Below are 9,773 nucleotides of genomic sequence, written 5' to 3'. Positions count from 1 at the left end.
ATGCCTAAGGTCATGCTCCGTAATAGCAGACCAAACCCTCTCAAGCGAGTGATCCATTTGTATCACTTCTCCACTGCAAGAGCTTGGGCTAGGCTGAGTCATTACTTCTCTCCAGTAGGGAACCATTACTTCTTGGCTTGGCATTACCGACTCATCAGTTCCATTTAGCAAAGGACTTAATGCATCTTCCTTTATGCTTATCCCAGTTACGACAGCATCTGTTGCCTTTGCTTTCTCTCCTATTTCGAGGTCTCCGAGGAGGTCTCGTCAGCGTGTGTCGTACACCCTGTGCCGGAAAAATTCCTAGGAGATATAGCGATAAGCATGGGAGTGGTTTCCTTTCCTCGAGCTCTGCCCTGTCAATGATCGTTTGTAGCTCTTGGGCTCCATTTGGAATGGCATTCATTTAAAGAGAGTCGTTTCCCCGCCGTTGACCGCGCTTACTTGAATTTCTTCACTTTGACATTCAGAGCACTGGGCAGAAATCACATTGTGTCAACACCCGCTAGGGCCATCACAATGCTTTGTTTTAATTAGACAGTCGGATTCCCCAAGTCCGTGCCAGTTCTGAATTGATTGTTAATTGATAATCGTTATAATTGATAAGAACTAATTGGTTTAACCCAAATAGTATTCTTAAAAATTTTAGCAAGAAAGTTCCACAATTGGCTACGTAACTAAACTATCCGGGGAACAAGTAACTAACATAAATGCTAGAAACTCTATTTACCCAGAACGAGCACATAAACCATGTTATTGTTTCCCAATCAAGCCCGACTATCTCAATCTTCAGAGCCAATCCTTATCCCGAAGTTACGGATCTAATTTGCCGACTTCCCTTACCTACATTATTCTATCGACTAGAGACTCTTCACCTTGGAGACCAGCTGCGGATATTGGTACGGCCTGTTGAGAAGTTTGCGTGTCCCCACCATAAATTTTCAAGGTCCGAGGAGAAAATATCGACACAACAGTATATGTCATGCTCTTCTAGCCCATCTACCATATCTCTCTGCGAAAGACTTCCATGGTAGTACGGCTATAAAACAGAAAAGAAAACTCTTCCGATATCTCTCGACGGCTTCTTTATGGTCGTTCCTGTTGCCAGGATGAGCACGAGGCCCATATTTAATAACAAACGGATACTCAACAGGTTACGGAATTGGAACCGTATTCCCTTTCGTTCAAAATTATTCAAGTGTATTATATTCGCTTTGTTTATATTTAGGCATTTTTGTTTTACTTGAAAATTTTCGGCTTTCGCCTTGAACTTAGGACCGACTAACTCGTGATCAACCACTGTTCACACGAAACCCTTCTCCACTTCAGTCCTCCAAGGTCTCATTCGATTATTTGCTACTACCACCAAGATCTGTACCAATGGCAGCTCCATGCAGGCTTACGCCAAACACTTCTACGCATACCATTGTACCTTCCTACTCACTAAAGTTTCAAAATTTATATCACAAGTAATATAAATCATCTACTTTAGCGGTAATGTATAGGTATACAACTTAAGCGCCATCCATTTTAAGGGCTAGTTGCTTCGGCAGGTGAGTTGTTACACACTCCTTAGCGGATTTCGACTTCCATGATCACCGTCCTGCTGTTTTAAGCAACCAACGCCTTTCATGGTATCTGCATGAGTTGTTAATTTGGGCACCGTAACATTACGTTTGGTTCATCCCACAGCGCCAGTTCTGCTTACCAAAAGTGGCCCACTGGGCACATTATATCATAACCTTGAACTTCATATCAAGAAAGTTAAGGTTCTTACCCATTTAAAGTTTGAGAATAGGTTAAGATCGTTTCGACCCTAAGGCCTCTAATCATTCGCTTTACCAGATAAGATTATTTTATATAATATTAAAATGCACCAGCTATCCTGAGGGAAACTTCGGAAGGAACCAGCTACTAGATGGTTCGATTGGTCTTTCGCCCCTATACTCAATTCTGACAATCGATTTGCACGTCAGAACTGTTTCGGTCTTCCATCAGGGTTTCCCCTGACTTCAACCTGATCAAGTATAGTTCACCATCTTTCGGGTCACAGCATATATGCTCAAGGTACGTTCCAGTTAGAGGCATAAATAATATAAATATACATTATACATAACTATATAGAACGCCCCGGGATTGTGTTAATTAGCTATAAATAGCTAAAAAACTAATCCCATTATTAGTCAAGTTAATTACGCTATTAGGTTTACATCCCAATAACTTGCACATATGTTAGACTCCTTGGTCCGTGTTTCAAGACGGGTCCCGAAGGTATCTGAATCTTTCGCATTGTTAATCATACAAGAGCATATAATAAACACAAAAATCAATGATAATTATGCCATTATATAATTCCGAAAAATTAACGCTCTGTAATAATATAAATCTATCAGCACTTTATCAAATTAATAACATTTATTCTGTGTTAAAATGCAAGCAATTTAATTGGAATAAACTATAAGTTATATTTTATGATAAATTTGGGATATGCTAATAGATTACAATGTCCTTATATGGAAAAAATGCACATTATTCTTAATAATATTATTTAAATATTACAATTTTAATGATGAATTTTCCATAACGGATATTCAGGTTCATCGGGCTTAACCTCTAAGCAGTTTCACGTACTGTTTAACTCTCTATTCAGAGTTCTTTTCAACTTTCCCTCACGGTACTTGTTTACTATCGGTCTCATGGTTATATTTAGTTTTAGATGGAGTTTACCACCCACTTAGTGCTGCACTATCAAGCAACACGACTCTTTGGAAACATCATCTAGTAATCATTAACGTTATACGGGCCTGGCACCCTCTATGGGTAAATGGCCTCATTTAAGAAGGACTTAAATCATTAATTTCTCATACTAGAATATTGACGCTCCATACACTGCATCTCACATTTGCCATATAGACAAAGTGACTTAGTGCTGAACTGTTTTCTTTCGCTCGCCGCTACTAAGAAAATCCTTGTTAGTTTCTTTTCCTCCCTAATTAATATGCTTAAATTCAGGGGGTAGTCCCATATGAGTTGAGGTTGTATATATAACTATTTTTTGCCATAAATTCTTTATATATAAATGATAAAACAATCAATTAAATTCGTTATAAATAGTTCCAATAGTTCTTGTAAGCAAAGTTATTTTTTATCCATTTAACGAACCAACGAAGAATAATAACAAAACCAAGATTTTTCTTTTTCCGAATCATTAATAAGAGACAATTCTAGATGAAAAATATTTCAATTTTTTATGCTAGACATTTCTCAGTATTATTTGATTGAAAAAGAAAATATTTCTCTTCGTTTTTCACATTCAAATGTGAGATAATGTTTTTCATTTCTTTTTTAATATTATGAATAAAATCATTATTTAATCCAATAATATACCATATGCTTATAAAAAATTTATAAACAACTTAATTAGCATAGTCTTACAACCCTCAACCATATGTAGTCCAAGCAGCACTATAAAATTAATTAAAGTACATAACAGCATGGACTGCGATATGCGTTCAAAATGTCGATGTTCATGTGTCCTGCAGTTCACACGATGACGCACAGTTTGCTGCGTTCTTCATCGACCCATGAGCCGAGTGATCCACCGCTTAGAGTTTTATAATTCATTTTTATATAATATCAATATTGTTTTTATTGAAAGAAATTAAAAATACACCATTTTACTGGCATATATCAATTCCTTCAATAAATTTATTTTTATACCTAAAAATAAATGTTGCGATATGTCTTAGTTTCATATAAGCATTATGTATCATAAAAATCTGGTTATGGTTTGCTATTTTGGGTGACACATACTGCAAAATTTATATAAAACATTAACCTGATGGATGACAGGTACAAACATTGTATATTTTAGGTTGTTGCATTAGCCAACGTATGCTCATAACATAGATGAACAATACATATTCGCAACGCGTGTATATTATGGTCCATATACACACACACTTATTTTGAATACCACATTCAAAATTATTTTAATTTTAATTCGACTTCTACTTTCAAATTTTGTTCAGTTTCTTCGATTTCCATTTTCGAGAATTTGTTTTTATAGGAACGGCATTGTTGTAGTAGGTACTGCCACAATACGCACAACAACATTAATAATGTTAAAGTCTTTTTATGAGGTTGCCAAGCCCACATATAAATAAAAGCCATCTTCATTTTTATTTTGACTTTAACTTTTGATTCCGTGGATCATTTGTAATATTTTTATTTTTGGTTAATTGTATTTATTTGTATTATAACAAATGTTTATTAACGATAAGGATATTATACATAATGATCCTTCCGCAGGTTACCTACGGAAACCTTGTTACGACTTTTACTTCCTCTAATAATCAAGTTCGGTCAACTTTTGCGAAACAACCGTAACACGCAAGGCGTCACAGTGATCACGTCGGGAGACCTCACTAAATAATTCATCGGTAGTAGCGACGGGCGGTGTGTACAAAGGGCAGGGACGTAATCAATGCGAGTTAATGACTCACACTTACTGGGAATTCCCAAGTTCATGTGAACAGTTTCAGTTCACAATCCCAGCATGAAAGTGGTTCAGCGGTTTACCCGGACCTCTCGGTCTAGGAAATACACGTTGATACTTTCATTGTAGCGCGCGTGCAGCCCAGGACATCTAAGGGCATCACAGACCTGTTATTTGCTCAATCTCATTATTGCTAGACGCAATTTGTCCATTTAAGAAGCTAGTGTCCTTATAATGGGACAAACCAACAGGTACGGGCTCCACTTACATAAACACATTCAACACAATAAACATTTTACTGCCCACATGAATGAAGGCTACATAAGCTTCAGCACCATAATCCTGAAGATATCTATTTAATATATTTGAGTCTCGTTCGTTATCGGAATTAACCAGACAAATCACTCCACGAACTAAGAACGGCCATGCACCACCACCCATAGATTCGAGAAAGAGCTATCAATCTGTCTTACACACTTATGTTCGGACCTGGTAAGTTTTCCCGTGTTGAGTCAAATTAAGCCGCAGGCTCCACTCCTGGTGGTGCCCTTCCGTCAATTTCCTTTAAGTTTCAGCTTTGCAACCATACTTCCCCCGGAGCCCAAAAGCTTTGGTTTCCCGGGAAGCGGACTGAGAGAGCCATAAAAGTAGCTACACCCAATTGCTAGCTGGCATCGTTTATGGTTAGAACTAGGGCGGTATCTGATCGCCTTCGAACCTCTAACTTTCGTTCTTGATTAATGAAACATCTTTGGCAAATGCTTTCGCTAAGTTAGTCTTACGACGGTCCAAGAATTTCACCTCTCGCGTCGTAATACTAATGCCCCCCAAACTGGCTTCTATTAATCATTACCTCTTGATCTGAAAACCAATGAAGGCAGAACAGAGGTCTTATTTCATTATCCCATGCACAGAATATTCAGGCATTTGAAGCCTGCTTTAAGCACTCTAATTTGTTCAAGTAATAGTACCGGCCCACAATAACATCGTTTAAGAGGCACTAGTGCAGGTTTTTAAATAGGAGGAACATATGAAAAATACAAGTATTTAATCACATATAAGAACTCCACCGGTAATACGCTTACATACATAAAGGTATAGTACTAACCACAATTGTAAGTTGTACTACCCGTATGAAGCACAAGTTCAACTACGAACGTTTTAACCGCAACAACTTTAATATACGCTATTGGAGCTGGAATTACCGCGGCTGCTGGCACCAGACTTGCCCTCCAATTGGTCCTTGTTAAAGGATTTAAAGTGTACTCATTCCAATTACAGGGCCTCGGATATGAGTCCTGTATTGTTATTTTTCGTCACTACCTCCCCGAGCTGGGAGTGGGTAATTTACGCGCCTGCTGCCTTCCTTAGATGTGGTAGCCGTTTTCTCAGGCTCCCTCTCCGGAATCGAACCCTGATTCCCCGTTACCCGTTGCAACCATGGTAGTCCTAGATACTACCATCAAAAGTTGATAGGGCAGACATTTGAAAGATCTGTCGTCGGTACAAGACCATACGATCTGCATGTTATCTAGAGTTCAACCAATATAACGATCTTGCGATCGTTGGTTTTAGCCTAATAAAAGCACATGTCCCATAAGGTTCATGTTTTAATGCATGTATTAGCTCTAGAATTACCCACAGTTATCCAAGTAACTGTTAACGATCTAAGGAACCATAACTGATATAATGAGCCTTTTGCGGTTTCACTTTTAATTCGTGTGTACTTAGACATGCATGGCTTAATCTTTGAGACAAGCATATAACTACTGGCAGGATCAACCAGAATAATGTTTTTCCTTCATATTCCATTCATATATTTTGAATCGAAATAAGCAATATAATAGATATATAGATATATAGATTTTTTCACTTTATATAATTCCATGATTTTTATTATATTGAATAAAATTCAATATTTCGCCCTTTGGGTAAAATTTTAAATATATAAGTAAAAAATCCATTCGATTACGGCCATTTTTATATAAGCATTCGTAAATCCATATTTTCATTTTTAATTTATACTTGTTTTTACCAATATAACAAGAATTTCATCTAATTATTGTAATATATATATTTCTATAATTTTATCTTTTATACATACATATTTCATTATAAAATATCATTTTATTTCCAACATACATAATTATTGTATCCACACATGTACAATTTTTGTTTAACCAATATAAATATTAAGTTAAATCATTTGCATTTTGAAGATAAATTTAAAATTTATCTCTTTTCATATATATCTCTGGTAATATATAACATAAAACAAGCGCATATGATAATATTTCCACATTAATATATAATTTTATATTTCTTTCATAAGAATCCATATTTGTATTATACCCGTAACGATATAATAATCCAACTATACGGCAGGTAATAAATTAAATATTTGCCTGCCTCCAAAAATTAACGATAATATATGGAAACGATTTGTTATTCTATATATATAGAAACTTGACTTTTGTTTCAACGATATTATCTATAAAGCGTATATTTCCTATTATCCGCGGAGCCAAGTCCCGTGTCTATAGAACTGAAACAAATTTGTACGGATAATAATATACTTTATTGTATGTAACCAATATAAAACATAATCCGAAATAAATATTTCGAATAATGCGGGAGGTCGGCAACCACTGCCTACCTATAGTAAGTTTTTGAACCCGCTGTCCTCAAAGCGGGTATTTTCAATTCCGTTTGCCACCCAACATACGGGGCTATTCTCTTATATATTAAGAGATTATAGGAACATTTCATTTTTTTTCCATTATTCATATATAATATGATTATTTTTTCCCTTATACATATAATAATTAATCATTTTCATATGTATATTATTTAATTTACTCATATTATTGCCAAAATCATATGAATACATAAGTTTTGAACAATATGAGAGGTCGGCAACCACTGCCTACCTATAGTAGTTTTTGAACCCTCTGTCGTAATTCCGGTCGTTTACACTACTATACCCTCTCACTATAATGGCTTTTCTCTATAATACTAAGAGAATGTGGGATATTTTCAGCATTTTTTCCCTTATACATATAATAATTAATCATTTTCATATGTATATTATTTAATTTACTCATATTATTGCCAAAATCATATGAATACATAAGTTTTGAACAATATGAGAGGTCGGCAACCACTGCCTACCTATAGTAGTTTTTGAACCCTCTGTCGTAATTCCGGTCGTTTACACTACTATACCCTCTCACTATAATGGCTTTTCTCTATAATACTAAGAGAATGTGGGATATTTTCAGCATTTTTTCCCTTATACATATAATAATTAATCATTTTCATATGTATATTATTTAATTTACTCATATTATTGCCAAAATCATATGAATACATAAGTTTTGAACAATATGAGAGGTCGGCAACCACTGCCTACCTATAGTAGTTTTTGAACCCTCTGTCGTAATTCCGGTCGTTTACACTACTATACCCTCTCACTATAATGGCTTTTCTCTATAATACTAAGAGAATGTGGGATATTTTCAGCATTTTTTCCCTTATACATATAATAATTAATCATTTTCATATGTATATTATTTAATTTACTCATATTATTGCCAAAATCATATGAATACATAAGTTTTGAACAATATGAGAGGTCGGCAACCACTGCCTACCTATAGTAGTTTTTGAACCCTCTGTCGTAATTCCGGTCGTTTACACTACTATACCCTCTCACTATAATGGCTTTTCTCTATTATACTAAGAGAATGTGGGATATTTTCAGCATTTTTTCCCTTATACATATAATAATTAATAATTTTCATATGTATATTATTTAATTTACTCATATAATTGCCAAAATCATATGAATACATAAGTTTTGAACAATATGAGAGGTCGGCAACCACTGCCTACCTATAGTAGTTTTTGAACCCTCTGTCGTAATTCCGGTCGTTTACACTACTATACCCTCTCACTATAATGGCTTTCTCTATAATACTAAGAGAATGTGGGAATATTTCAGCATTTTTTCCCCTATACATATAATAATTAATAATTTTCATATGTATATTATTTAATTTACTCATATAATTGCCAAAATCATATGAATACATAAGTTTTGAACAATATGAGAGGTCGGCAACCACTGCCTACCTATAGTAGTTTTTGAACCCTCTGTCGTAATTCCGGTCGTTTACACTACTATACCCTCTCACTATAATGGCTTTTCTCTATAATACTAAGAGAATGTGGGAATATTTCAGCATTTTTTCCCCTATACATATATAATTAATAATTTTCATATGTATATTATTTAATTTACTCATATAATTGCCAAAATCATATAAATACATAAGTTTTGAACAATATCAGAGGTCAGCAACGGTCTTTCCTCTATAATACTAAGATAATATGGGAATATTTTCAGCATTTTTTCCCTTATACATTTATACATATAATAATTAATCATTTTCATATGTATATTATTTAATTTACTCATATTATTGCCAAAATCATATAAATACATAAGTTTTGAACAATATCAGAGGTCAGCAACGGTCTTTCCTCTATAATACTAAGATAATGTGGGAATATTTCATCATTTTTTCCTTTATACATTTATACATATAATATTTAATCATTTTATATGTATATTATTTAATTTACTCATATAATTGCCAAAATCATATAAATACATAAGTTTTGAACAATATCAGAGGTCGGCAACGGTCTTTCCTCTATAATACTAAGATAATATGGGAATATTTCAGCATTTTTTCCCTTATACATATAATAATTAATCATTTTCATATGTATATTATTTAATTTACTCGTATAATTGCCAAAATCCTATGAAGACATAAGAGAATACAATATGAGAGGTCGGCGCAACCATAATATAGTAGTTGATGACGAGGTGTTTGGCAACTTGATACAATTCTTTAAAAAGTCTTTATATTAATTATATGATAGGGACAATATCATATGCGTCACTAAATTGATGACGAGGTGTTTGGCAACGTGACACAAATCATTAAAGTCTTTATATTAATTATATGATAGAGACAATATCATATGCGTCACTAAATTGATGACGAGGTATTTGGCAACTTGATAATTCTTTAAAGTCTTTATATCAAAAATTATATGATAGGGACAATATCATATGCGTCACTAAATTGATGACGAGGTGTTTGGCAACTTGACACAATTCATTAAAGTCTTTATATTAATTATATGATAGAGACAATATCATATGCGTCACTAAATTGATGACGAGGTATTTGGCAACTTG

The 9,773-nt window shown here is 34.3% G+C and overlaps 1 non-coding gene and 2 pseudogenes across 1 annotated transcript; all 3 read right to left on the bottom strand.

The window, feature by feature from the left end:
- Positions 1–3,039, bottom strand: LOC117149178 (annotated as a pseudogene; the record flags this gene model as incomplete).
- Positions 3,040–3,434: 395 nt separating this feature from the next.
- Positions 3,435–3,613, bottom strand: LOC117149179. The gene has a single exon (XR_004460096.1). It is a non-coding gene; the product is annotated as a 5.8S ribosomal RNA (ribosomal RNA).
- Positions 3,614–4,294: 681 nt separating this feature from the next.
- On the bottom strand, positions 4,295–6,287 carry LOC117149182 (annotated as a pseudogene).
- Positions 6,288–9,773: the final 3,486 nt, after the last annotated feature.

Source organism: Drosophila mauritiana, unplaced genomic scaffold (genome assembly GCF_004382145.1).
Source record: "Drosophila mauritiana strain mau12 unplaced genomic scaffold, ASM438214v1 U_170, whole genome shotgun sequence".
Taxonomy (NCBI): Eukaryota; Metazoa; Arthropoda; class Insecta; order Diptera; family Drosophilidae; genus Drosophila; species Drosophila mauritiana.
Note: the sequence above shows the minus strand (reverse complement) of the source record. Positions and strands in the feature narration are given on the sequence as shown.